This window comes from Amblyomma mixtum, chromosome 10, assembly GCF_055824585.1.
Source record: "Amblyomma mixtum isolate Tamu chromosome 10, ASM5582458v1, whole genome shotgun sequence".
Classification (NCBI taxonomy): domain Eukaryota; kingdom Metazoa; phylum Arthropoda; class Arachnida; order Ixodida; family Ixodidae; genus Amblyomma; species Amblyomma mixtum.
In genome coordinates, this window is record NC_143021.1 from 22807921 (window position 1) to 22831189 (window position 23269).

General features: G+C 46.3%; 1 pseudogene across 1 annotated transcript in view; it reads right to left on the minus strand.

Annotated features, from left to right (window-relative positions):
• Positions 1-10169: 10169 nt before the first annotated feature.
• The window catches only part of LOC149325345 (uncharacterized), a 66686-nt pseudogene continuing 53586 nt past the window's right edge, over positions 10170-23269 (minus strand). The window contains exons 2-3 of the transcript XR_016286067.1: positions 11327-13709; positions 10170-10906 (exon numbers count right to left, since the gene is read on the minus strand). The product of XR_016286067.1 is annotated as an uncharacterized LOC149325345 (transcript). The remainder of the gene's footprint in view (positions 10907-11326; positions 13710-23269) is intronic.

The window sequence follows — 23269 nt, forward strand, 5'->3', positions numbered from 1 at the left end:
CCTCACTGTGTCTACTAATTTGTTTATCAATCTCACCTAAGAAAATATTGCTCAAAACAGGCGCTACCCTAGACCCGATACAGATCCCCTTTTTTTGCACATAGACGCCGCCTTGCCAGCCTACTTGCGTTGACCTTAAATAAAACGATAACAGTTCAAGAAAGGTGTCAAGAGGAACCCCGCACTGACCAATAAAGCCTAGTTCATCATTGTCATCAATGATGCACTTTTTTACTGCTTTCATAATCCCATTGTGAGGAAGTGAATAGTAAAGATCTTCAATGTCAATACTGAAGCCTGTACAACCACCTGGATTGTTATGCTTTAGGAAAAGGGTTACCTTGTCTGTATTACTAACTAGGAAAGGATCATCCACAACTAGATAAGAAAGGTGCTTTTGTAGATAACTAGATACACAGTGCTGCCAAGTGCCAGTTTCCAAAATGATAGCTTTGAAAGGAATGTTAACATTATGAGTCTTGGCGGAGAAAAACAGATCTAAGTTGTCGGCTTGTGCTTTTCTAACAGCCGTCGCCAGCGGTACAAGATTACATTGCTTCAGTAACGAAACGGCCTGTTCCTTAACACTCTGGGAATCGACACGACTAAAGCACTTACTTACAGCCTGTGAAGCCTTTTCAGCAAAAATGCCTTCGGGTATGACAACAAAAGCACCTTCTTTATCAGATAAAACAAGCCGCAAATTATTGCACTAGAAAAAATGAACTAAAGACCGTGAGTCCTTACGTAGTAGAGGCAGCCCTGGGGACGCAACGAAAGCGTTGACGCTCTCTTCAAGGAATCTCGGGCGCACCCCTTCAACGACTTCCCTGGAAACGGTTCTTGACAGGGCCAACCTTTGCACCGGTGACTCTAGCGGTTCCCTGGCGTACTTTGGTCCGCGCTCAAGGGTCTTCAGATGTTGCGCAGGAAGCTGTGCGTCGCCCAAAAGCTGTACTTTACCGGCAAGAACCTCCTTCTTCTTCCTAGGAAGGTGTGGAAGGGCCGATGCCCACAGAAACTCCGTAGTCGAAGTTGTTTTTTCGCCACCTTGTAAGTTGAGCGGGCTTTGCCGGGCCATCAGAAACCGTAGTGAATATGTGTTAGGAGTTAGTTCAAATAAATGCCGTGTTACTCACAGGTCACCGTTGGTGGAATGCGCATGCTCTGTAGTCTACGAGCTTCCACTCTCGTGCAAAAAAGTATACATTGGTCAGACAGGCCGATGTATTAATGTTCGCCTGAGGGAACATCTTAATTCACTATCAGACACCAGATACTCTCATCTGAAAGATCATTGCTGCGAGTGTGGGAAGGAAAATGATAAAAAACAGAAAATGTGCCGCCCCTTGGTCATAAAAACTAAAATTTTGTTTAGACACCTGGATAAATTGACAAGGGAGATTATGGAAGCTTATTTCATACGGAAGAAATAATCACAGTGTATCAGCCAGCCTTCTTTGGCATTAGTTGACAAATATGTATCGTTTTTAGATAATTCGTGACTTGCTTCATTTCGGTTCTCAGGGGTGCTTTTGTTCGGAATTCACCACGTGGCATATTTTGCGTTTGATGGTCTTGATTCCGCTAGACGAATGCTCGTTGCTCTGTTCACGTGATTGTGATGTATATACGTGTTCGCTTTTCATTAAAAAATTCAGTTTCGAGTCAGCGCTCGTCTTTGTGTCCTCTTGCATTGTCTGTCGTTTTATTTCGCGTTGTTCCCTCCCACGATGTATCAGTACAAACTCGCTCAGTTATCCATCCTTCTTCAATGTATTTCTATTGCACACGGCCCTTTTCAGTGTTCCAACTTCAACTTAGCTAACCCAGCGTGTGTAGCAACGCTTTATGCGGTGTGTGTATACAGAGCACGAGTTTTTGCCTGGCACTTCAAGAGAGGCTTGTGTCCACTGGAACTTAAGCTCTGCTGCGGTCCTTTACAGCCTTGAACGGGGCATTCTAGAAGGATGTGCCGTATTCTGCGCTCCGAACTTTGGCGTCAAGCTCGCTACTTCAAGGAGTGCTTGTGGTGGGTATGGCGACGAACGTCAGCGAGTCAGGATGTACAGGGAATGGTTCGACACTTCACAGCAGACTACGGAGTTTCTGTGGGCATCGGCCCTTCCACACATTCCTAGGAAGAAGAAGGAGGTTCCTGCCGGTAAAGTACAGCTTTTGGGCGACGCGCAACTTCCTGCGCAACATCTGAAGGCCCTTGAGCGCGGACCAAAGTACGCCAACGAACCGCTAGTGTTTACCGGTGGAAAGGTTGGCCCTGTCAATAACCGTTTCCAGGGAAGTCGTTGAAGGGGTGCGCCCGAGATTCCTTGAAGAGAGCGTCAACGCTTTGGTTGAGTCACAAGGGCGCCTCGACGACGTAAGGACTCACGGTCTTTAGTGGATTTTTTCGAGTGCAATAATTTCCGGCTTGTTTTATCTGACAAAGAAGGTCATTTTGTTGTCATACCCGAAGGCATTTTTGCTCAAAAGGCTTCACTGGCTGTAAGTAAGTGCTTTAATCGTGTCGCTGTAGATCCCCAGAGTGTTAAGGAACAGGCCGTTTCGTTACTGAACCAATGTAATCTTGTACCGCTGACGACGGCTGTTAGAAAAGCACAAGGCGATAAGTTAGATCTGTTTTTCTCCGCCAAGACTCATAAAGTTAACATTCCTTTCAGAGCTATCATTTCGGAAACTGGCACTTGGCAGCACTGTGCATGTGGTTATCTACAAAAGCACCTTTCGTATGTTGTTGATTGATCCTTTCCTAGTTAGTAATACAGACAAGGTAACCCTTTTTCTAAAGCATAACAATCCAGGTGGTTGTACAGGCTTCAGCATTGACATTGAAGATCTTTACTATTCACTTCCTCACAATGGGATCATGAAAGCAGTAAAAAAGTGCATCATTGATGACAATGACGAAGTAGGCTTTATTGGTCAGTGCGGGGTTCCACTTGACACCTTTCTTGAACTGTTATCGTTTTATTTAAGGTTAACTCATGTAGGCTGGCAAGGCAGCGTCTATGTGCAAAAAAAGGGATCTGTATCGGGTCTAGGGTCGCGCCTGTTTTGAGCAATATTTTCTTAGGTGAGATTGATAAACAAATTAGTAGACACAGTGAGGGAATGGTGGCGAAGATTTTCAGATATGTGGATGACTTTTTGGTACTGACAAAAAGAGACAACTTCAATAGGACGATGATAGACATTTTGAAGTTGTTTCGAGAGTGCGCAGATGGCCTGTCATTTACCTCTGAAGTGCCCTTGAAGGATTCTCTCCAGTTTCTTAGTATTAAGTTGTTTTTCAAGAACGACCATGTTTGTTGGCTTTACTCCCCAAAATCCCAGAAACAGGTTTTGCACTATTCTTCCGGACATTCAAAAAATGTAAAAAATGTAATAGCTGTGTCTGCCCTCCGCTCGAGCTTACAGAATTCTTGTTTTCACCGGATCGAAGAGAGTGTATTGTTACAGGTCAGCAGGCTGAAAACCGCAGGGTACCCTGATTTGGTTATTTCGGCAACGTGCGAAAAGTTGGTGCGGCTGGTGGGGACGGATTCCGTCAAGTAAATGAGGGTCAAGGCATGTAAGAAAAAGGCAGTCATCCCCTACATTCACAAAGTAGCCCATAATCTAAAAAATGTAGCGTGTAGGTTTGAAGTCGAAGTTGTTTTTTCGGAACCTTGTAAGTAGAGCGGGCTTTGCCGGGCCATCAGAAACCGTAGTGAAAATGTACTATGAGTTAGTCCATTTAAATAGCGTGTTGCTCACAGGTCACCGTTGGTGGAATGCGCATGCTCTGTAGTCTACGAGCTTCCACTCTCGTGCAAAAAAGTATACATTGGTCAGACAGGCCGATGTATTAAGGTTCGCCTGAGGGAACATCTTAATTCACTATCAGACACCAGATACTCTCATCTGAAAGATCATTGCTGCGAGTGTGGGAAGGAAAATGATAAAAAACAGAAAAAGTGCCGCCCTTTGGGCACAAAAATAATGGAATTGAGTGGGCCATTTGGTTTTCCATCTTGACAGTGAAAGCGTTCAAAAGGAGAAGGTAAGTTGAAAGTAAGCGCTTTGTATGTCTTTCCTTTTCTGTCGTCCTTGTCCTTTTGAGCGCTTTCACTGTCAAGTTGGTCATAAAAACTAAAATTTTGTTTAGACACCGGGATAAATTGCCAAGGGAGATTATGGAAGCTTATTTCATACGGAAGAAAGAATCACAGTGTATCAGCCAGCCTTCCTTGGCATTAGTTGACAAAGAAGTATCGTTTTTAGATAATTCGTGACTTGCTTCATTTCGGTTCTCAGGGGTGCTTTTGTTCGGAGTTCACCACGTGGCATATTGTGCGTTTGATGGTCTTGATTCCGCTAGACCAATGCTCGTTGCTCTGTTTGTTCACGTGATTGTGATGTATATATGTTTTCGTTTTTCATTAAAAAATTCAGTTTCGAGTCAGCGCTCGTCTTTGTGTCCTCTTGCTTTGTCTGTCGTTTTGTTTCGCGCTGTTCCCTCCCAGGATGTATCAGTACAAACTCGCCCAGTTATCCATCCTTCTTCTTTGTTATTGAACCTTAGTGAGAAAAAGAGTTGCAGTCCTGATAAAATTCCGAACTGCTTTCTTAGGCGTTATGCTGAACCTATTAGCGAATACCTCTATCTAATGTTTTCCAAGTCACTTGAGGACAGCTGTCTGCCAGCTGAATGGAAAATAGCAAAAGTAGTTCCCATTCTCAAATCAGGAGACGTAACGTCCCCCTCTAATTATCGGCCTATATCCCTCACATGTACCTGTTGCAAAATATTTGAGCATACTTTATTAAAATTTCTTAAAGAACACACCGAGACCAAGAACATCATTCAGCATAACCAGCATGGCTTCAGAGCAGGCTTGTCCACTGTTACCCAGCTCACAGAAATTTTTCATGACCTCCCGCAGGGAATCAACGACCAAAGCCAAACCGATATAATATTCCTTGATTACTCGAAAGCTTTTGATCGTGTAACACATGCCAAACTGAACTTCAAAGTAAATAAGGTACTTGGCGATGGTCCCGTTACGAGGTGGACAGCCAGCTACTTATCGGAACGCCGACAATACGTGCAATACAATAGCCATGCCTCTGGCATTGTTCCGGTTATTTCTGGTGTGCCACAGGGCTCTGTGCTTGCACCATTTTTATTTATTCTATACATAAATGACATAACATATAACGTGGATGTAAAGGTGCGTCTCTTTGCTGATGATTGCGTGCTATATCAAAAATAAACACTCAAGCAGACCAAGAAAAGTTAAACACAGCTCTAAGCAACGTCATACGGTGGTGTAATACATGGCAAATGGTGATAAATATGGAAAAGACGGTAGTGATGTCAGTCACAAATAAGAAAACAAAACTTAGCTTTCCTTATGGCGCAGGCAACGAAGTTCTTAAAACAGTAACTGAAAAGATATACCTTGGTGTGATGATATCTGACTATCTCAGCTCCAAAACCCAAGTACAAAACATTACCAAAAAAGCCATGACTAGTTTATAAGTTTCACCAGGGTGGAAATTTGTGCAAGTCGGTATTGATCCATAACATAAGAGTAGCTCAAAACCAGGACGAGGGACACAAGGGGAGAGAACACACACCAACAACACAGGCGCTAACTTCTGACTGACGAAGAAAACCAAACCCAACCAAGTGAACGGAACCTGAGCAAAAGTAGCGCATGCGCTGACCTAAGATAAAAAATCGAAAAAAAGGTGCGAAAAATGCGATAAAAAATGTGAGATCACGGATTTTTTTAACCCAAGAAGGCCAGCTCTCGTTTAGACAAGGAAATGGACGGAGTACTAACGCAGTTATTTTGTAAGGCAGCAATCTGTGCAGCTTCCACAATTTCGCGAGTTAGCTTATCTCTACTCTTAGCAACGACTGAGCATTTGTCCAAAAAAGGCACGCACTTGCAATCTTTGCAGTGCAAAGCTAGATTGCTGCCGGTATAAGTCTTCATGTTATTACTGTGCTCTCGAAGCCTATCGTTCAGGCACCTACCGGATTGCCCAATATACTGCTTGCCACAGGAGAGCGGAATGTTGTACACAATGCCCTCAATACATTTAACAAATCTTTTCCTGTGGCGGCTGGTACACTGCTGCTTTTGGGAGCTATGTGCGGAGGGCACGGACCTTTTGCATAACACACTGAGCTTTTGTGGAGCTGAAAACACCACGCGAACGTTTGCCTTTTTCCCTATTGTGTGTTCTCTCCCCTTGTGTCCGTCGTCCTGGTTTTGCGCTACTCTTATGTTATGGATCAATACCGACTTGCCCAAATTTCCAGCCTGGTGAATCATATTTCGAGTTCCTCGGGCATCTTTCTACATGTCTTCCAAAACCCAAGTGTGACCGTATCCCTGATTGCCGCTACGCTTTGCAGAGCACGGTCTGTTGCCTTCTGCATCCGCTCCGGTATTCTACCTGACGATGTGAGCCGTCTTTTTATTGGTTTTAGTCCTTCCGCTGGACACTGCCGAAGGGTCTGCAAGATAATGAAGTCAGAGTGCCACCGTTACGCACGCCTTTTGAGAGTGATTTTAGCCGTGCAACTGCAACGTACACTGGAACCAGATTCCGCAAAACGCCAGCTTCGTGAGCATCTGCTATTAGCTGACCGTACAACCGAAGCCCTCTGGCAAGTTCATCTGAAGGATCTTCGCTCCCGGTGCCCCCCTAAGTGCCCCAGCAACGTGAACAAACTGTTCGTCCCTGACGGCGTCACGATTCCCCAGGACGTCATGCGGACGTTGGCCCTTGGTCCCAAGTTTACAAGGGAATCTCCGAAAGCTCCGCATGAACTGCTCTCCATGGTGCGACGTGTATCCCGCCTGGCCGACCAAGAGGACTCTGGTCGGTGCATCGCCGATGGTGTGGACGTCCTTTCTCACTGTAAGCCTCGCCCCTCGAAAGTCAATGTGAATCGTGTCCTGTCCTTTCTAGCCGAACAATCACTTTGTGTCCTCCCCTCTGACAAAGAGGGAGGTTTTGCTGTATTTTCGCATGATACATTCCATGAGAAAGCCCACCGTGCTGTGACAGAGGTTTTTGAGGCTCGTAAGAAGGTCTCGCTTCCCAAGCTTAAGGCACAAGCCATGAAGCTATGTGACAAGCTCAATCTTGCAAAAGTGGCAAAGAGCATTGAAAATAGCAAGCGTCTCTTCTTAGAAGTGTTTTTCAGCGCAGACTCACAAGGTTGATGCTCCCCTTAGGGTAATAATTTCTGAACAAGACACTTGGCAGAAGTCAATAGCTCTGTTTCTCCAAGAAAAACTTAATATTTTGCCTGTCAATCACCCGTATCTTGTAAGAAATTCAGAACAAGTTGTTAATGCTGTGAAATTGTTGTCCGACAAGAGCCTTCTCGGCTTCTCCATTGACGTTAAAGATTTGTATTACTCCTTGACTCATGATAACCTACTTACCATAGTTGAAGAATCGATCCTTCATTAAGGTGCGGTGTCATTTCAAAATGAATCAGGGCTGTCTGTTGATAGTTTTTTAGAATTGCTGTTGTTTTATCTCCGCTCCACCTTCATAAATTTTAAACGAGAGCTGGCCTTCTTGGGTTCATTCAAAAGCAGGGAATATGCATTGGGTCCTACCTGGCCCCCGCACTTAGTAACCTATACCTTGCACACCTTGACAGGATCCTCCAAGACCGACTTGCTAATTCTTGTGTGGTGAGAATCTTCAGATTTGTTGATGATTTTCTCTTCTTTGTTAACTGCACACCTTCGAACCTCGAGGCCGTTACTTCAGAAATTTTGACCATTGTACAAGGGTGCTTACACCCGCTACTATTGACTAGTGAAATGCCTACTGACTCAGAGTTAAGGTTTCTCGATATTCGGCTTAAATTCATGGACAGCCACGTTTGCTGGTGCTATTCACCTCGCGCCAACAAACCGCTTCTACCTTACACATCAGCTCATTCTAAACTCGTGAAACGAGGCATTATTAACCTCTGCATGGAAAACGTCTTTGAAAAGTCATGCCCCCATCAATCCGCATCTAGCTTTCATGAACAACTCGCGAGATTCCTCGAAGCAGGGTACCCTAAAGATTTCGTGGGTTCAGTCGCCGAAAACCTCCTGAAAAAGAAGCTCCGGAAAGAACCTAACACTACAGAAGAAACGAGAGGCAAGGTGGCTGTCATTCCTTACGTCCATTGTCTCGCGCACAATCTCAAGAAAATAGGGAAAATGCAAACGTTCGCGTGGTGTTTTCAGCTCCACAAAAGCTCAGTGTTTTATGCAAAAGGTCCGTGCCCTCCACACATAGCTCCCAAAAGCAGCAGTGTACCATTCGCCTCAGGAAAAGATTTGTTAAATGTACTGAGGGCATTGTGTACAACATTCTGCTCTCCTGTGGCAAGCAGTATATTGGGTAATCCGGTAGATGCCTGAACGATAGGCTTCGAGAGCACAATAATAACATGACGACTTATACCGGCAGCAATCTAGCTTTGCACCTCAAAGATTGCAAGTGCGTGCCTTTTTTGGACAAATGCGCAGTCGTTGCTAAGAGTAGAGATAAGCTAACTCGCGAAATTGTGGAAGCTGCACAGATTGCTGCCTTACAAGATAACTGCGTTAGTACTCCGTCCATTTCCTTGTCTAAACGAGAGCTGGCCTTCTTGGGTTCAAAACATTCGTGATCTCACATTTTTTATCGCATTTTTCGCACCTTTTTTCGATTTTTTATCTTAGGTCAGCGCATACGCTACTTTTGCTCAGGTTCCGTTCACTTGGTTGGGTTTGGTTTTCTTCGTCAGTCGGAAGTTAGCGCCTGTGTTGATGGTGTGTGTTCTCTCCCCTTGTGTCCGTCGTCCTGGTTTTGCGCTACTCTTATGTTATGGACTAGTTTATACTTCCTTAAACGCGCCTTGCGCTTTGCAACATCAGATACGAAGTTACTCGCGTATAAGGTCCTTATCCGCCCAATCTTAGAATATGCAAACGTCGTCTGGTTTCCGTATATGCAAAAATATGTACACATGCTCGAATCAGTTCAACGAAAAGCGGTTCGCGTTATCTACCACAGATACCGGCGCACTGACTCTCCCACGGAGCTGCTTTCCCGCGCAGGCCTATACACATTATCAAGTCGCGTAACACTTCATAGACTCAAGTTTTTATATCAGTAAACTCATAATGCATTCAACATGGATCCTACTACTTACATTAGTTTTAACCGTTCTAGAGAAACACGTCACAAGCATGATTTTACGATTAATGAATACTTATTTGCTAACAACGCATATTATTTTTCTTTCTTTCCCCGAGCAGTAAGGGAATGGAACGCCCTAGATAAATCTATAACTGCGCAGCATTCCTTAGAAAAATTCATGGAGCTTGCAGCCTCATCAGTTTTGTCATCAAGCCAGATTTGATTACCATCCATAGTCTGTATTGGTCTTATGTTGTCTTTTTTTTTGCTCACTCGATAATGTGCCAAGTGTATGATTGTATTAAGGAATACTTTGAGACGTGTTTGAACACATGTTTCGAAGGCAAGAGTTGGCTTTCTTCCGTCTTCTGTTTTTCATTCCATGTGATTCCGCATATGAATGCGGATTTCTTGTCTTTTAAACCTGATTGCTGGCTTTTGTATTATTGGGTTGTTAACTTGCATCTTTGTTGTTTATAAATACACTCCTGTAACAGTCCAAGAAGGGACTTTCAGTATGTTCAAATAAAAAAATTAAAAAATACAACAGCTGTATCTTACTGGTACTCACCTATGGGGCAGAAACGTGGAGGCTAACAAAGAGAGTTCTGCTTATCTTAAGGACAACGCGGCGAGCTATGGAAAGGAAAATGATAGGTGCAACGTTTAGAGATCGGAAGCGGGCGGAGTGGGCGAGAGAACAAACGCGGGTTAATGATATCCTAGTTGAAATCAAGAGGAAGAAGTGGGCTTGTGTAGGGTATGTAATGCGAAGGCAAGATAACCGCTGGTCCTTAAGGATAACAGAGTGGATTCCAAGGAAAGACAAGCATAGCAGGGGGCGGCAGAAAGTCAGGTGGGCGGATGAGATTAAGAAATTTGCGGGAATGCGGTGGACGGAACTGGCGAAGGAAAGGGTTAATTGGAGAGACATGGGAGAGGTCTCTGCGCTGCAGTGGGCGTAGTTAGGCTTATGATGCTGCTGATGACAAGTGTCTGCATTGTGCTTGAAATATCTTGTTACATGCATGTACAGCATCAATCTGCTGGCAATCGTCGACCACCGCTACCGTTTCCTGTACTTGAACGTGGAGAGCCCGGGAATGTGCTATGACGCCCATGTCTACGGCAGGTCACAGTTGAAGAAATAAGTGGAGAGGGTCTACTTGAAGACGACTGTGTCAGTAATTGAAGGAAATCCAGTAGCACGAATCATGCTCTGTGAAACTGGAAACTGGCCCAGTAATTTCGGTGATACACATGTAGCTCAAGAAAATGCTTTATTGTTCTAGATACTTGAGTATCCCCTCAGTGAGACGTTTTTCTGTTCCGGCTGATTCGAGAAGACTGTCCAACTCCATTCTCCTCAGCTCTGTTGCTTCTTTTCGGCTTTCTTTAATGTCAGAGCACAACTGCCGGTTTGTGGTCACCAGTTCGGCCAGCAGACTTTTGAGTGGCATGCCGGCTTTGTTTCGCTGCTTGGCGGCCTGCTGCCACTGGTTGGGCCCTGCTGCCGCCCTCCTGCGTGTCCGTTGTTACTGGTGGTGAAGAGGTCGAGGGCAGTGCAGCAGACTTGAACGGCACTTCATGTGCTGGTGCCAGAAGTGTCAGACCAGCAGTGGCATTCATTGCGCTCTTCATCAACTGATGATGCTGCTCTCCCATTTTGCCTACTATCAATTATCTGTGAAAGCAAAAAAAATATACCGCATGTAAACATATTTGCGTTTCCAAGGATACACATCCAGCTCACGCAAACACTTTGTTTTTCTAACTACTTGAGAAATAATTACTTGTTGCATGCAGCCTTCACAATCTGAACAGGCGTAATAAACCCATTCCTATAGTAAATATTCTACACTACTTTAGCATTTTGTGGTGACTGTGACATTTCTCATGTGCAACATTCATTCATGTGTACATTTTTGCTCAGCCGCAAGAGGCGCTGTAGGTAATTAATCAACGAATATGCTATGTTTACATGTGTCGTGCCATAGAGGATCAACGCATCTGCTTCCAGATAAGTTTCACAAAACGAAATAGGTCTTCCTCACGCTGGGTTCACAGCTAGGAGCCCTGCATTGAGCTATAGAAGCGTACTTACCATTTCTACAGTGGCACCATCGCCGCCCATGGTCTCCTCCACAAGGTTCCTGTCACTGACTGGCAGGCGGCGAAGGAACCTGGCAATTTCTTCATAAAAACGCAATGTGATGGCGACTTGCCCTGTTGTTTTTCGGCTATGCATCCTGCTTGAAATCTATGAGTTTGTAGCAATGGTGTTTATAAGCTGCAGAGGACACTACATGACTGCTGCTAGGAAAACCGTCGCCTCTTCTCAACATGCAGTCACCGTTGACCTGGCCAGCAATGTGTTGCATGTATGTACTTTCAGTGTTTAGGCTCTTACTACTGCCTCCACTAGGACCAGTCAAGGGGAGTGAATTCCAAGTAAATATTTTGGTAGCGCAATGCTTCTGCGCAAATCGAATACGTGTCCACATGTTTATGCACCAGGCAATCACCACGGGCAACGGCTTAGAAAAAGTTTGGCATCTGACGCACAAGGTATAACCAAGATGCCAAAATAAAACGGAAGTAGTGCGATAAAAACCCAGCACAAATGCATGAAGAATTTCCAAACCTGGCTGAAGTAAACGAAGATATCACTACTCTGTAGCAGTGTATGTTCAAACACGTTAGGCCTAAAGGCTTGAATATAGAATGACACACTAATTCTAATTACCGCCGAGTGAACGGTGAAACATAAAACGACGACTATATTCCGTACTGTTTTAAAAGGTGGCGCTATAGCGCAAGTAGCTCAATACCCACAGAGGTTCGGCACGCGTAAAACATCAACCTCACTTGCGTCTATCGGTGTATACTCCGCGCTAAACAGCGTGTGACGATGCATTTTGAATGTTCGGTTGATGAGTAATTTGTTTAGATTTACTGAATTATATGCTTGGCTCTATGACTGCAGTATATATATTCTGAGGTTGTGAATTTGATACAGTACAGTGTGATGTACTAATTTCGTTGCTGTGACGCCTTGTCTGCTGTATTTCCTTTTCATTGTCCTTGGGTATTACACAAATCATGTACCCACCTGCGATGGTCGTGTAGTTCAAGACCGCAGTATTTATAAATAAATAAAAAAAAGGTGTGCACCCTCGCCTCTGAAAACAGCACGGTGAATGAGCAGAGCACTGCAAGGCAAAATAAAATGAAAGGCGCCACTTACTGCTATATATTTCCAAGGTTTTCAGTCTTGGATTTTATCTCCTTTACGCTATTGTCAGCACCTTGCGCACGCAGGCACTCACCGATAGCAATATATACGAGCATGTTGCGCTCCGCGCGGCGCAAATCACTGAGGTGCTCTTGCCACACTTCAATCAGCGGCCGCGTTTCGTCGTCGCTTCAGTGCGCACTCTGCTGGGCTGGCAAAGCTGCGTAGTTGTCTACCATGATGGTAAATGTAATCTATAACCACGCTACTCAAAGAAAGATGGAGGACGGCGAAAACGGTTTGCGAATAAACATGCCCGTCTCTGAAGTAGCCGTCGACGCGGAAGAAGAGTATAGTTGCGCATATTGCTTCAAATTCCCTGTTTTGCATCAAAAATGATTGAAAAGTTTATTACAACAATTAATAAAAACGTTTACTTTGATTATATTTTATTTCACTTGTAAGTTTTGCAAAATTTGACCGAGCCGCTGTCGGTAAGATTGCGCAGGTCGCGTTTGCATGAGTTCGGGAAACTCAGTCGATGGGCGAATGTCGTTAGCTGTGAATCTCGTTGACTGTGCCCGTGTAGCAGAAAAAAAAGCGATTAACGCGTAATGTCATTCGCTGCGAATGATATTCAACGTCCCGTGTGACAGGGGTATTACTTTAACTGCTTACTTACTTTACTTACTTAGTACGTGTGTACGTAAACAATTCGGTAGCTCAGCGGGATTAACTTCCATGCAACAAAGAAATAAAAATTGTAGCCTATGGGTTGGTTGCGTGCTCAACTCGCGATCTGAATGGTTGAATACGCCGCATCTTTGGAAGAAATTTATTTTTTCTTCCTTGATGTATACCTCACTACACTGGTCTATTGCTGACGTGAGGCGAGATCATGGTAACACCACTGAGGAGTGGACGGCGACAGACGACGGCATTTGCGCTTCTTCGGCAAAAAAATTGACCGAAAAACGTCCCCGCATTACCTTGCTTTTGTTTACTTTGATTACGCACTTCAAACGGAGAGTTTTTGAACCTGCTGCTTGGAAAATTATTGGAGTTCAACCATGTAGGCATATTTGATTCCATAACTGTTCTGCGACTCCATTTTTAATTCATGTACCTCTCTGCGGTACTATTCATCATCTCGCGCAAGTGCAGAATTAGAGTTCTGAAAAACAACACCGTGGTTGCGAGAAACCATACATACCTGAAGGTCTATGTGGCACGTGGCGTCAGAGGCAAGGAACTGAAAATACAGAAAAACAATGCACCTCTTAACTAAACACCTGTGACGCAGTGCATCTGGCATGCTGAAGAACTTCGGGGGAGAATCCATTTCTCTCCTGAAGGTTATACGCGATAATGTTACCCTTCACCAATGTGACCCTTCAGTGGCCTGGGGTTCAACGCCACCGCGGTGACGCACAGCCCATTCCTATAAACTTTTTTCCGTGGGCGCCGCCATTTTTGAGAAGCGGCGCAATCTAGCTACTAGAATAACACCATATTCCGGGCTAGTTGGTTGCGACCAATGTGTATCAGGAGCGCGAACACAATACAGGAAAAAGAAGGAAAAGACAGTACAGAGCGCTGAACTTCCAACTTTTATTTGAGCAAAACTGAACCCGCACTTATATACCCATACTGGGTAAAATTCCACCAGGGGGTGTAATCAAGGCGCGCGATCGAATTGGGACCAACACGATGTCCAGGGCATTAAAAAGATAACTAGAATCGCACTGTACAATGACTGCCATGAAATGAAGCACGAATGGCAAGCGGAAAACAAGACAATGTAAAAACAGGGTTGAGTGTGCGCAAATGGAAAAAAGGAAAAACAGAGTTGAGGGCGCAAATTTTGCTAAAAAAACATGAGAAGGCGAGAACACGGTAAAAGGGTAATCGATACGAAGGGTGAGCGCCAAAAATTAACACGGCTAGAACGAAAATGCAGTGTGCTCTTTAAAAGAACAAATAATAACTGCGCAAAAAGGACGGGACAAGAGAAAGAGAACCACACGGGACAAATGCGTTTGTCCCGTCTGAATCTCTTTCTGTTGTCCCGTCCTTTTCGCGCAGTTATTATTTGTTCTCATAATGTCGTACCAACTGGCCCCTCACCGCACTCTTCTAGATTTCATTGCCCAAGTAAAGTCAGACAAAACCAGAGATAAAGGTGATTTCTTTTTTTTTCTTCAGATAATGAGATGGAAGGGGTGCTTACGCAACCTTCCTTGAGCCGTGAGTAGTAAGTTGCTTCAGTGATTTCGCGCGTTAGTTGGTTTTTATGTTTTCTAAGCATGAAATGCTTTTAGCTCCCGTTGTCAGCAGTGTGGTGACGTCACGCCGAGACCGAGAGCCAACATCCGGGCACTGAATTCCACTCATCCAGGCACCGAAACGAGCAAGGTGTGTTGCTGGGCGAGTTGGTTGGGGTACATCTTGAGAAAAAACAGCGCTTGCAGACAAAGGACCAGAACAAGAAGGACACACAACTGCGCTGACACACAACAGCGCAGTTGTGTGTCCTTCTTGTTCTGGTCCTTTGTCTGCAAGCGCTGTTTTTTCTCAAGATGTACCGGAACGAGAACATCGGGGCACCGTACGAGATTTAACGAGACAAGACGAGAGCAAGAGGGGAGCTCCAGGGCGAGAAGGGCTTTTGGCAGAAAAATTGCTTCCGCCTATCCCCAAGGATGGCGCAGCGGTCCCACACTCACGCATGTAAAAGACCAGCCGCTTGGCCTTCAGACGCGCTTCATATACATTCTTGTCAGGCCTGGAGCAAAATGGTGGTTTGAGCTAGTTGGTACATCTTCAAAATTTCACCAGCGCCGCGACTAGGAACAAGAACAGAGAAGGAAGACAAGGACAAGCGAATCTAACAACTGAAAGTTTATTTGAAAATACACAGATTATATGCACACAACTGACAACCCAAAGCGCCTGCGCTTCCCGTAAAAGCACGCAAAAGAAAGTTAACAATCTAGATACAAAATTTCACACTCATGTAAGTGTACAGATGGTGTGCTAACGCACGTGTCGCTGTTCTTGTGAATGTGATAGGCTTCACACAACTCCCTAGTCAGCTGATCTGGATGTCTGAATTTAATCTTAGCGCTGTTAAGCAGTGGAAACCATGCTTTTTTATTAGACACACCGGGTTTGTTCAGATGACAATCTCTGTAATGAAGGGACAGATTTGATGAAGGAGCACCATTCAAAGAGGTTTTATGCTGACGTAAGCGTGTATTTATGCAATTGCCGGTTTGCCCAATGTAATTCTTGCCGCATTTAAAAGGTATGTCATATACCACTCTCTCTGCACATGGCACAAAGGGTGACTCATGATCCACCTGGCATGCATTTTTTCGTTTTCTTCTTATTTGCTTCTGTTCCCGGGCTCTTTTGTAAACAATAGCACAAACCTTGCCTAGTTTATTAGGGACCGAAAAGAGCACTTTTACCCCATATCTAGTGCTAACCTGCTTAAGCCTATGGGATAACTGATGAATGTAGGGTATTACCGCATACTTCGTTCTATCATTGCCGGAATTTTCCTGTGCTTCATGTCTAGGAAACGACTTCATCTTCTTCAGGACCTTGTTGCTAGCAAGCGCTATCACATCTTTGGGGAAGCCTGCTGACCTTAGCCTTTGAACCTGCTTATCGAAACTGCTGCCTAAAGTATGAATACATGACAAGTGCAGATCCTAAACAAGACACTGCTATGTCGCATTTAACTATTTTCGAATGCCCAGACTGATAATTTAGCAAAGGCTTTTCCGACCGCTGTAGGAAGGACCAACAAACATGATTCACCTTTTTCTCCAATCTAATATCCAAGAATTGCAGCTGATTTTCTTCCGGTAATTCAAAAGTAAATTTGAGACCAAACCCGCAGTTTTCAAAAGTCATTAAAACGTCATCCACCTCTTCCTTGAAGTCATGGTATTCAACAAAAACAAGATAATCGTCTACATACCGGAAGATTTGTTTTACACGGTTGTCTAAGTTAACTTTAATGCTCCTATCCGCATAGGAAAGAAATATATTACTAAGTACTGGAGCCACTTTTGAGCCAATGCACACCCCTGTTTTTTGAACATATAGCCTGCCTTCCCATTCAACAAATGTGCATTTTGAGATAAAATGACACAAGCTCCAAAAACGAGCCCACAGAAACGCCACACTTTGAAATGAATGCTTCTTCATCATTATCCTCTACTATACATTTCTTAACACACTGGAGGAGCCTATCATGTGGCAATGAATAGAATAAATCCTGCACATCAATACTAAACATATCACACCCACCAGGATTATTTAGTTTCAGATATCGCACAACCGCCGCGGAATTAGATACAAGAAACGGGTCTTCTACAGTCAGTCAACACAAATTACTTTGCAAAAAACTTGAAACAGCATGTTGACAAGTTCGCCGTTCATTAACAATGCAACGGAAGGGGATGTCAGTTTTGTGAGTTTTGGCAGCAAAAAACACTTCTAAAAAATTGCCTCTCGCCTTCTTAATGGATGCTTGCAGGCCAACTAAATTCATATCACCTACCAGCCTTAACGCCTCGCCTTTTTGCTTAAGGGCACTGGTACGCACAGGCTTAAAGTTTTTTGGCAACTGAATTCCTAGCCTTCTCGGGGAAAAGTTTCTCTGGCAGCGTAACGAAATAACTTTCAGTTGTTAGTAGCGCTTGTCCTTGTCTTCCTTCTCTGTTCTTGTTCCTAGTCGCGGCGCTGGTGAAATTTTGTCAGGCCTGCGTCTCATCGTGTCCGCGTACGCTTCTGCATCGTCCTGCATTCCAATACCACCACCGTCACAGCTGCTTGCTTAAGGCCAGCAATGGAGCCTAATGAAAGGAGAGGTAGGAAACGTCTTGCGGAAGGCCATCGCTTTGCGAGTGATACGCCACAGCAGAAGACTGCTCGCCCCTGCCGACAACGCCATGATTATGCGGCCGCTCCCGAAAGCGACAAGGACGCCACGGTTCGCGGCTGCCTACCTAAGCCCGCTCTATTGCAGGCGATCGCTTCGACGCAACAAGAAGAGTGTGGTGTGGTGTGGTGTGTTGAACACTAGCCCCATTTCAAGATTTTGACTAGTTCCATCTACAACCAATGTGTTATGCCCGTAAACATTTCATGCTTACTCTACTCTCGGTTACGGGAGAGGCCGAGATTTTTTTTAGCTTTATCTTCTTTTGCAGCATTTCCTTTTTTTTTTTCATTGAAGTTACCCAGGCGCATGATTATAAGCCTTGCTCTGTACTGGGTACGCTTTCCGATATGGACGTATTACCTCCCGCAGGTTATTGTTGTTAGCGGTGTCCAGGCAGCTTGCGGAGAAAACGCGCTGCCTCCGGTCATACTGGCGGGCTCGGGCATCAAGAGGTTTTTCCATCGTGGATGCCTCTGCTACGAATTCCGCGACGGTTTTTGTTGGGTTGCGGACGAGGCCGGCAAAGAGTTGTTCTTTAACTCCTCGCATAAGCAACTTCACTTAATCTTCTTCCTTCATGCTCGCGTCGGCACGACGGAAGAGACGCTTCATTTCCTCAGTGTAGACTGCAACGGTCTCGTTTGGGTGTTGAATGCGAGACTGTAGCAGCTGCTGGGCTCTCTCTTTTCTCACGACATTTGTGAAAGTCTTGAGAAGCCGCTCCTTGAAGGTTTCCCAGTTCGTGAGGTTAGCTTCCTCATTCTCAAACCAGACTTTTGCTGGTCCCTCCAAGGCGAAAAACACGTACCTAAATTTCATGGCATCGTCCCAGTTGTTAAAGACAGCCACCCGTTCGAACTGTTCCAGCCATTCTTCGGGGTGGGCGCCAGGCGAAGCGTCGAAGGTTGGTGGAACCCGGGGCTGCTGAAGATTGATTGGAGTCATCGTCTGGGCCAAGCTCATAGTAGACGTTGCTGCTGGCTTTCGCTTCCGGGTAGGGTCCAACAGAATCCCGAACTCAGGAACGTCCCCTTGCAGGCGTCGGCTTGCGCGGTGAACTGGACTCAGGTCCTGCGGTAGATGACTCAGAGAGCTGGCGTCACGACTTGTAGGGGGTGTCCGGAACATGAAAGGCTACCCAGCACCTCCACCAGATGTCACGTTGTAGTAACGGCAGTCCAGCGGTCAGGAATACAGCAACAAGGCTTGTAAACGAAGCTCTTTATATGGGCTGACTTGCGCCCGCAAAAGAACTGAATCACTCGGCGGCGGCGTAAGCAACCAACTTGCTCGTCAGTCGTCGAACTACGAATGCCCGCTCCTCGCGGCATCGCTCAATTTAAAGCCGGCAAGGAAACTTCTAAATAACAGGTCAAGATCATCTACAGTAATCTGGAAAAACTTAGATGCAGTGAACTGTTGTATGTGTTTCTTTCTGTGTCTAAGTTGTTGCGCATTTCACTTATATACTATGTAGATGCAGCTCTCTCCTGCGATGAATCAGTCGCTTCTCGCGTCACAATCAAAAATGTTCATGATTAAACTGCGCAAAGAAAACACGGACAGAGACAGAAAACACGTACAACACTGAGCGCAGTGTTGTGCTCTGCGCTCAGTGTGTGTACGTGTTTTCTGTCTCTGTCCGTGTTTTCTTCGCGCAGTTTAATCATGAACGAAAAGCACCAACTAGCACGCCAGAAAACTCTTCTTGAAACAAAAATGACAACACCCCTTTCCTGCGGCCTTGAGGGCGAACGAACGGCCACTGTAGTGATACGTGGCAATATTTCGAATACCAAGCCTGAATTTTCAGGAACATATTTTCTACATATTTTTAGTGCACTCATGAACACAAAATATGTTTAAAATACCCTCTAAATAGCCCACCGTTTATTTCAAACGTATTAGTTTTTTCTAAGGGAGAGCATTTAGGTTCATCATTTAGGGTGATGGTGGTGAAAAGTCTCAGCGATGGTGTGGAAGAAGAGAACCCGCCTTGTGTACCTCTTCCATGTCGTTCCGTAGAAGTACGGAGAGTTGTGCTAGTTGGTGCATGGCAGGACTGAAGCAGGACTAAACAGCGCACAAAGGAGACGCCAGCGCTCGTGTCTTGTCGCTTCTTCTCTGTGTCCTCGTCCTTTGTGCGCTGTTTAGTCCTGTCATGTCTTTCCAATTAACCCTTTCCTTTGCCAGTTGCGGCCACCGTATCCCCGAAAACTTAATCTCATCCACCCACCTAACTTTCTGCCACCCACTGCTACGCCTGCCTTCTCTTGGAATCCACTCCGTTACCTTTAGGAGCCAGCGGCTATCTCGCCATCGCATTGCATTGCTGTCCAGGCCCATTTATTCCTCTTGATTTGGACTAGGGTGTCATTAACCCGTATTTGTACCCTCATCCATACTGCGCTCTTAACGTTACATCTACATTTTTATTACCACAGCGCGCTGCGTTGTCGTTAACTTAAGCTGAACCCTTTTAGCTTGTTTTCTTTAGCCCCACCGGGTTAAAAAAAAAAACTCCGCGTGCCTGTGCAATTGCATGCCTAGGCCTAGGGGCGGCCTGATCTCGGCAAACAGAACCGACAACGCACTCCCTTACAAGAGCAGGATTTAATCACCGTACGTGGTGTAGTACTTGGCGCCAACCCGCTATGAAGAAACCAATAAGCCTTTGGCTCTCAGTCCCCAGTGGTCACGGAGCAACTGACGAAGGCGGCGGTCAGGCCTGCGAGGCAGCGCAGAGTGCTAAGAAGATCTGGTTCCGGGCAGGCCAGAGGTGGAAATTGAACCTGGCAACGTTTACCGCTAACGCCTTTCCAGTGAGGCCAGCCAAGGAGTCCTTTCGTGGAACTAGCGGGTTGTGGAGGCCGCCCAGGAGGCGACCGCGGCCACGTTTATTTGACGGCTGCCAGAGAGGAGATAGAGGTAGAGCAGCGGCGGCAGCGTCCGGCCGAGGCCACGGTCCCTAGCGTTCTCTAGCTCGTTTTCTCGTGTGCTAGGGACACTTTGTCGTCTTTTTGGTGCTGCTGGCCGCGCTGCTCGCTACAGGCCATTAAATGGAATGTTATATGCTGAGGTGCAATCCGGTGGAGCACCGAGCTACGTGCTGATCTTGCTGCTTACTTCTAGGTCCTGCTTTCGCGATCGCCTGCTGCCCCCGTTCACTTGGACGCCTTCCGGCTACTTGCCGGCTGATCAACGAGCGAGCAACGGAATACGCACGGCGCAACATCTAAGCCACGAGCGTGGGCGGGCCAGCGATAACATCATCGCTTGATGTTAAACGGCAGCGGTGACGTCAGGGGCCTGGAAGGAGCTGAAGACTACAAAACGAAGAGCCAAACGATGCTGCGGTTCAATCCGGTGGAGCACCGAGCTACGTGCTGATCTTGCTGCTTACTTCTAGGTCCTGCTTCGCGATCGCCTGCTGCCCCCGTTCACTTGGACGCCTGCCGGCTACTTGCCGGCTGATCAACGAGCGAGCAACGGAATACGCACGGCGCAACATCTAAGCCACGAGCGTGGGCGGGCCAGCGATAACATCATCGCTTGATGTTCAACGGCAGCGGTGACGTCAGGGGCCTGGAAGGAGCTGAAGACTACAAAACGAAGAGCCAAACGATGCTGGGGTTCAATCCGGTGGAGCACCGAGCTACGTGCTGATCTTGCTGCTTACTTCTAGGTCCTGCTTTCGCGATCGCCTGCTGCCCCCGTTCACTTGGACGCCTGCCGGCTACTTGCCGGCTGATCAACGAGCGAGCAACGGAATACGCACGGCGCAACATCTAAGCCACGAGCGTGGGCGGGCCAGCGATAACATCATCGCTTGATGTTCAACGGCAGCGGTGACGTCAGGGGCCTGGAAGGAGCTGAAGACTACAAAACGAAGAGCCAAACGATGCTGCGGTTCAATCCGGTGGAGCACCGAGCTACGTGCTGATCTTGCTGCTTACTTCTAGGTCCTGCTTCGCGATCGCCTGCTGCCCCCGTTCACTTGGACGCCTGCCGGCTACTTGCCGGCTGATCAACGAGCGAGCAACGGAATACGCACGGCGCAACATCTAAGCCACGAGCGTGGGCGGGCCAGCGATAACATCATCGCTTGATGTTCAACGGCAGCGGTGACGTCAGGGGCCTGGAAGGAGCTGAAGACTACAAAACGAAGAGCCAAACGATGCTGGGGTTCAATCCGGTGGAGCACCGAGCTACGTGCTGATCTTGCTGCTTACTTCTAGGTCCTGCTTTCGCGATCGCCTGCTGCCCCCGTTCACTTGGACGCCTGCCGGCTACTTGCCGGCTGATCAACGAGCGAGCAACGGAATACGCACGGCGCAACATCTAAGCCACGAGCGTGGGCGGGCCAGCGATAACATCATCGCTTGATGTTCAACGGCAGCGGTGACGTCAGGGGCCTGGAAGGAGCTGAAGACTCCAAAACGAAGAGCCAAACGATGCTGCGGTTCAATCCGGTGGAGCACCGAGCTACGTGCTGATCTTGCTGCTTACTTCTAGGTCCTGCTTCGCGATCGCCTGCTGCCCCCGTTCACTTGGACGCCTGCCGGCTACTTGCCGGCTGATCAACGAGCGAGCAACGGAATACGCACGGCGCAACATCTAAGCCACGAGCGTGGGCGGGCCAGCGATAACATCATCGCTTGATGTTCAACGGCAGCGGTGACGTCAGGGGCCTGGAAGGAGCTGAAGACTACAAAACGAAGAGCCAAACGATGCTGGGGTTCAATCCGGTGGAGCACCGAGCTACGTGCTGATCTTGCTGCTTACTTCTAGGTAAGAGGCCTTTCCGCTGAGTTCAGACGTCTTTCTTTGCTCCACTGGACTGCATTCCTGTATTGAACCATGCCGCCGCGATATTGCACGAAATGTTCAAAGTTGCTTGAAAACGGTCAAGAGAGTGTATCCTGTGCTAAATGCAAAAAAGTATACCATGCAGGTAAATGTGCGGGAATGACTAAAAAAACTTTTAAAAACATGACAGCACGCGAAATCTACCGCTGGATGTGTGAGAGCTGTAAAAAGAAGGGCACAGAGGAAGAAACATCAGAAACCAGTGACACAGAATTAAGTAGAGAACGAAGGGGAGGAAAGAAAATTCGAATGAGTCATGTAGCAAAACTGATTGAGGAGATTAGCCAAAAGGTGGCTGCAGTCTTGGGTCGGCTGGAAGTGCTGGAAAGAAAGGCAGACAGCCAGTGCACGACAAGAGCACGAATAGAAGTATCGATGGAACTCCTGTCGCATGAATATGACGAAGTTATCTCCACCATGGCAAGGCAAGAAAAGGATATTGCTGAACTAAAAACCTCTTCAGCAGAGCTGATGCAAAGGTTTTCAGAAAAGGACACTGAAATCGCACGATTGAAGGAAGACGCTGAGAGTGCTGAACAGTACTCAAGGCGGAAAAACGTCGAGCTGCATGGCGTTCCTATAAGCTGGGCGAAGATCTGTACAAAGTTCTAGCGTAACTGAGCGCAAAGCTAGAAAGAGCGACAGTCGAGCGTCACTAGCTAGAAGCCGTTCGCAGGTTAAAAGAGCAGAAAGATAAGATACCCCCAAACATTGTCAGATTTAAGGACTTGGCTGATCGTGACCTTTGGATTTCGAAGAAGTATGCACTGAAGTCTGATGGCATTTACATAAATGAAAGTCTGACACGAGCACAAAAGAAGTTATTTTGGCAGAGTAAATAGAGGGGCAAACAGCAGAGCTACAAGTTTGTCTGGATACGCAATGGCAAAATCTTTGCAAGGTGGGAAGAAGGAAGTACTGCTATCAACATTGCAATAGAAAGTGATTTGGAAAAAATGAACTAATGGCTGAGTTCATGTCTT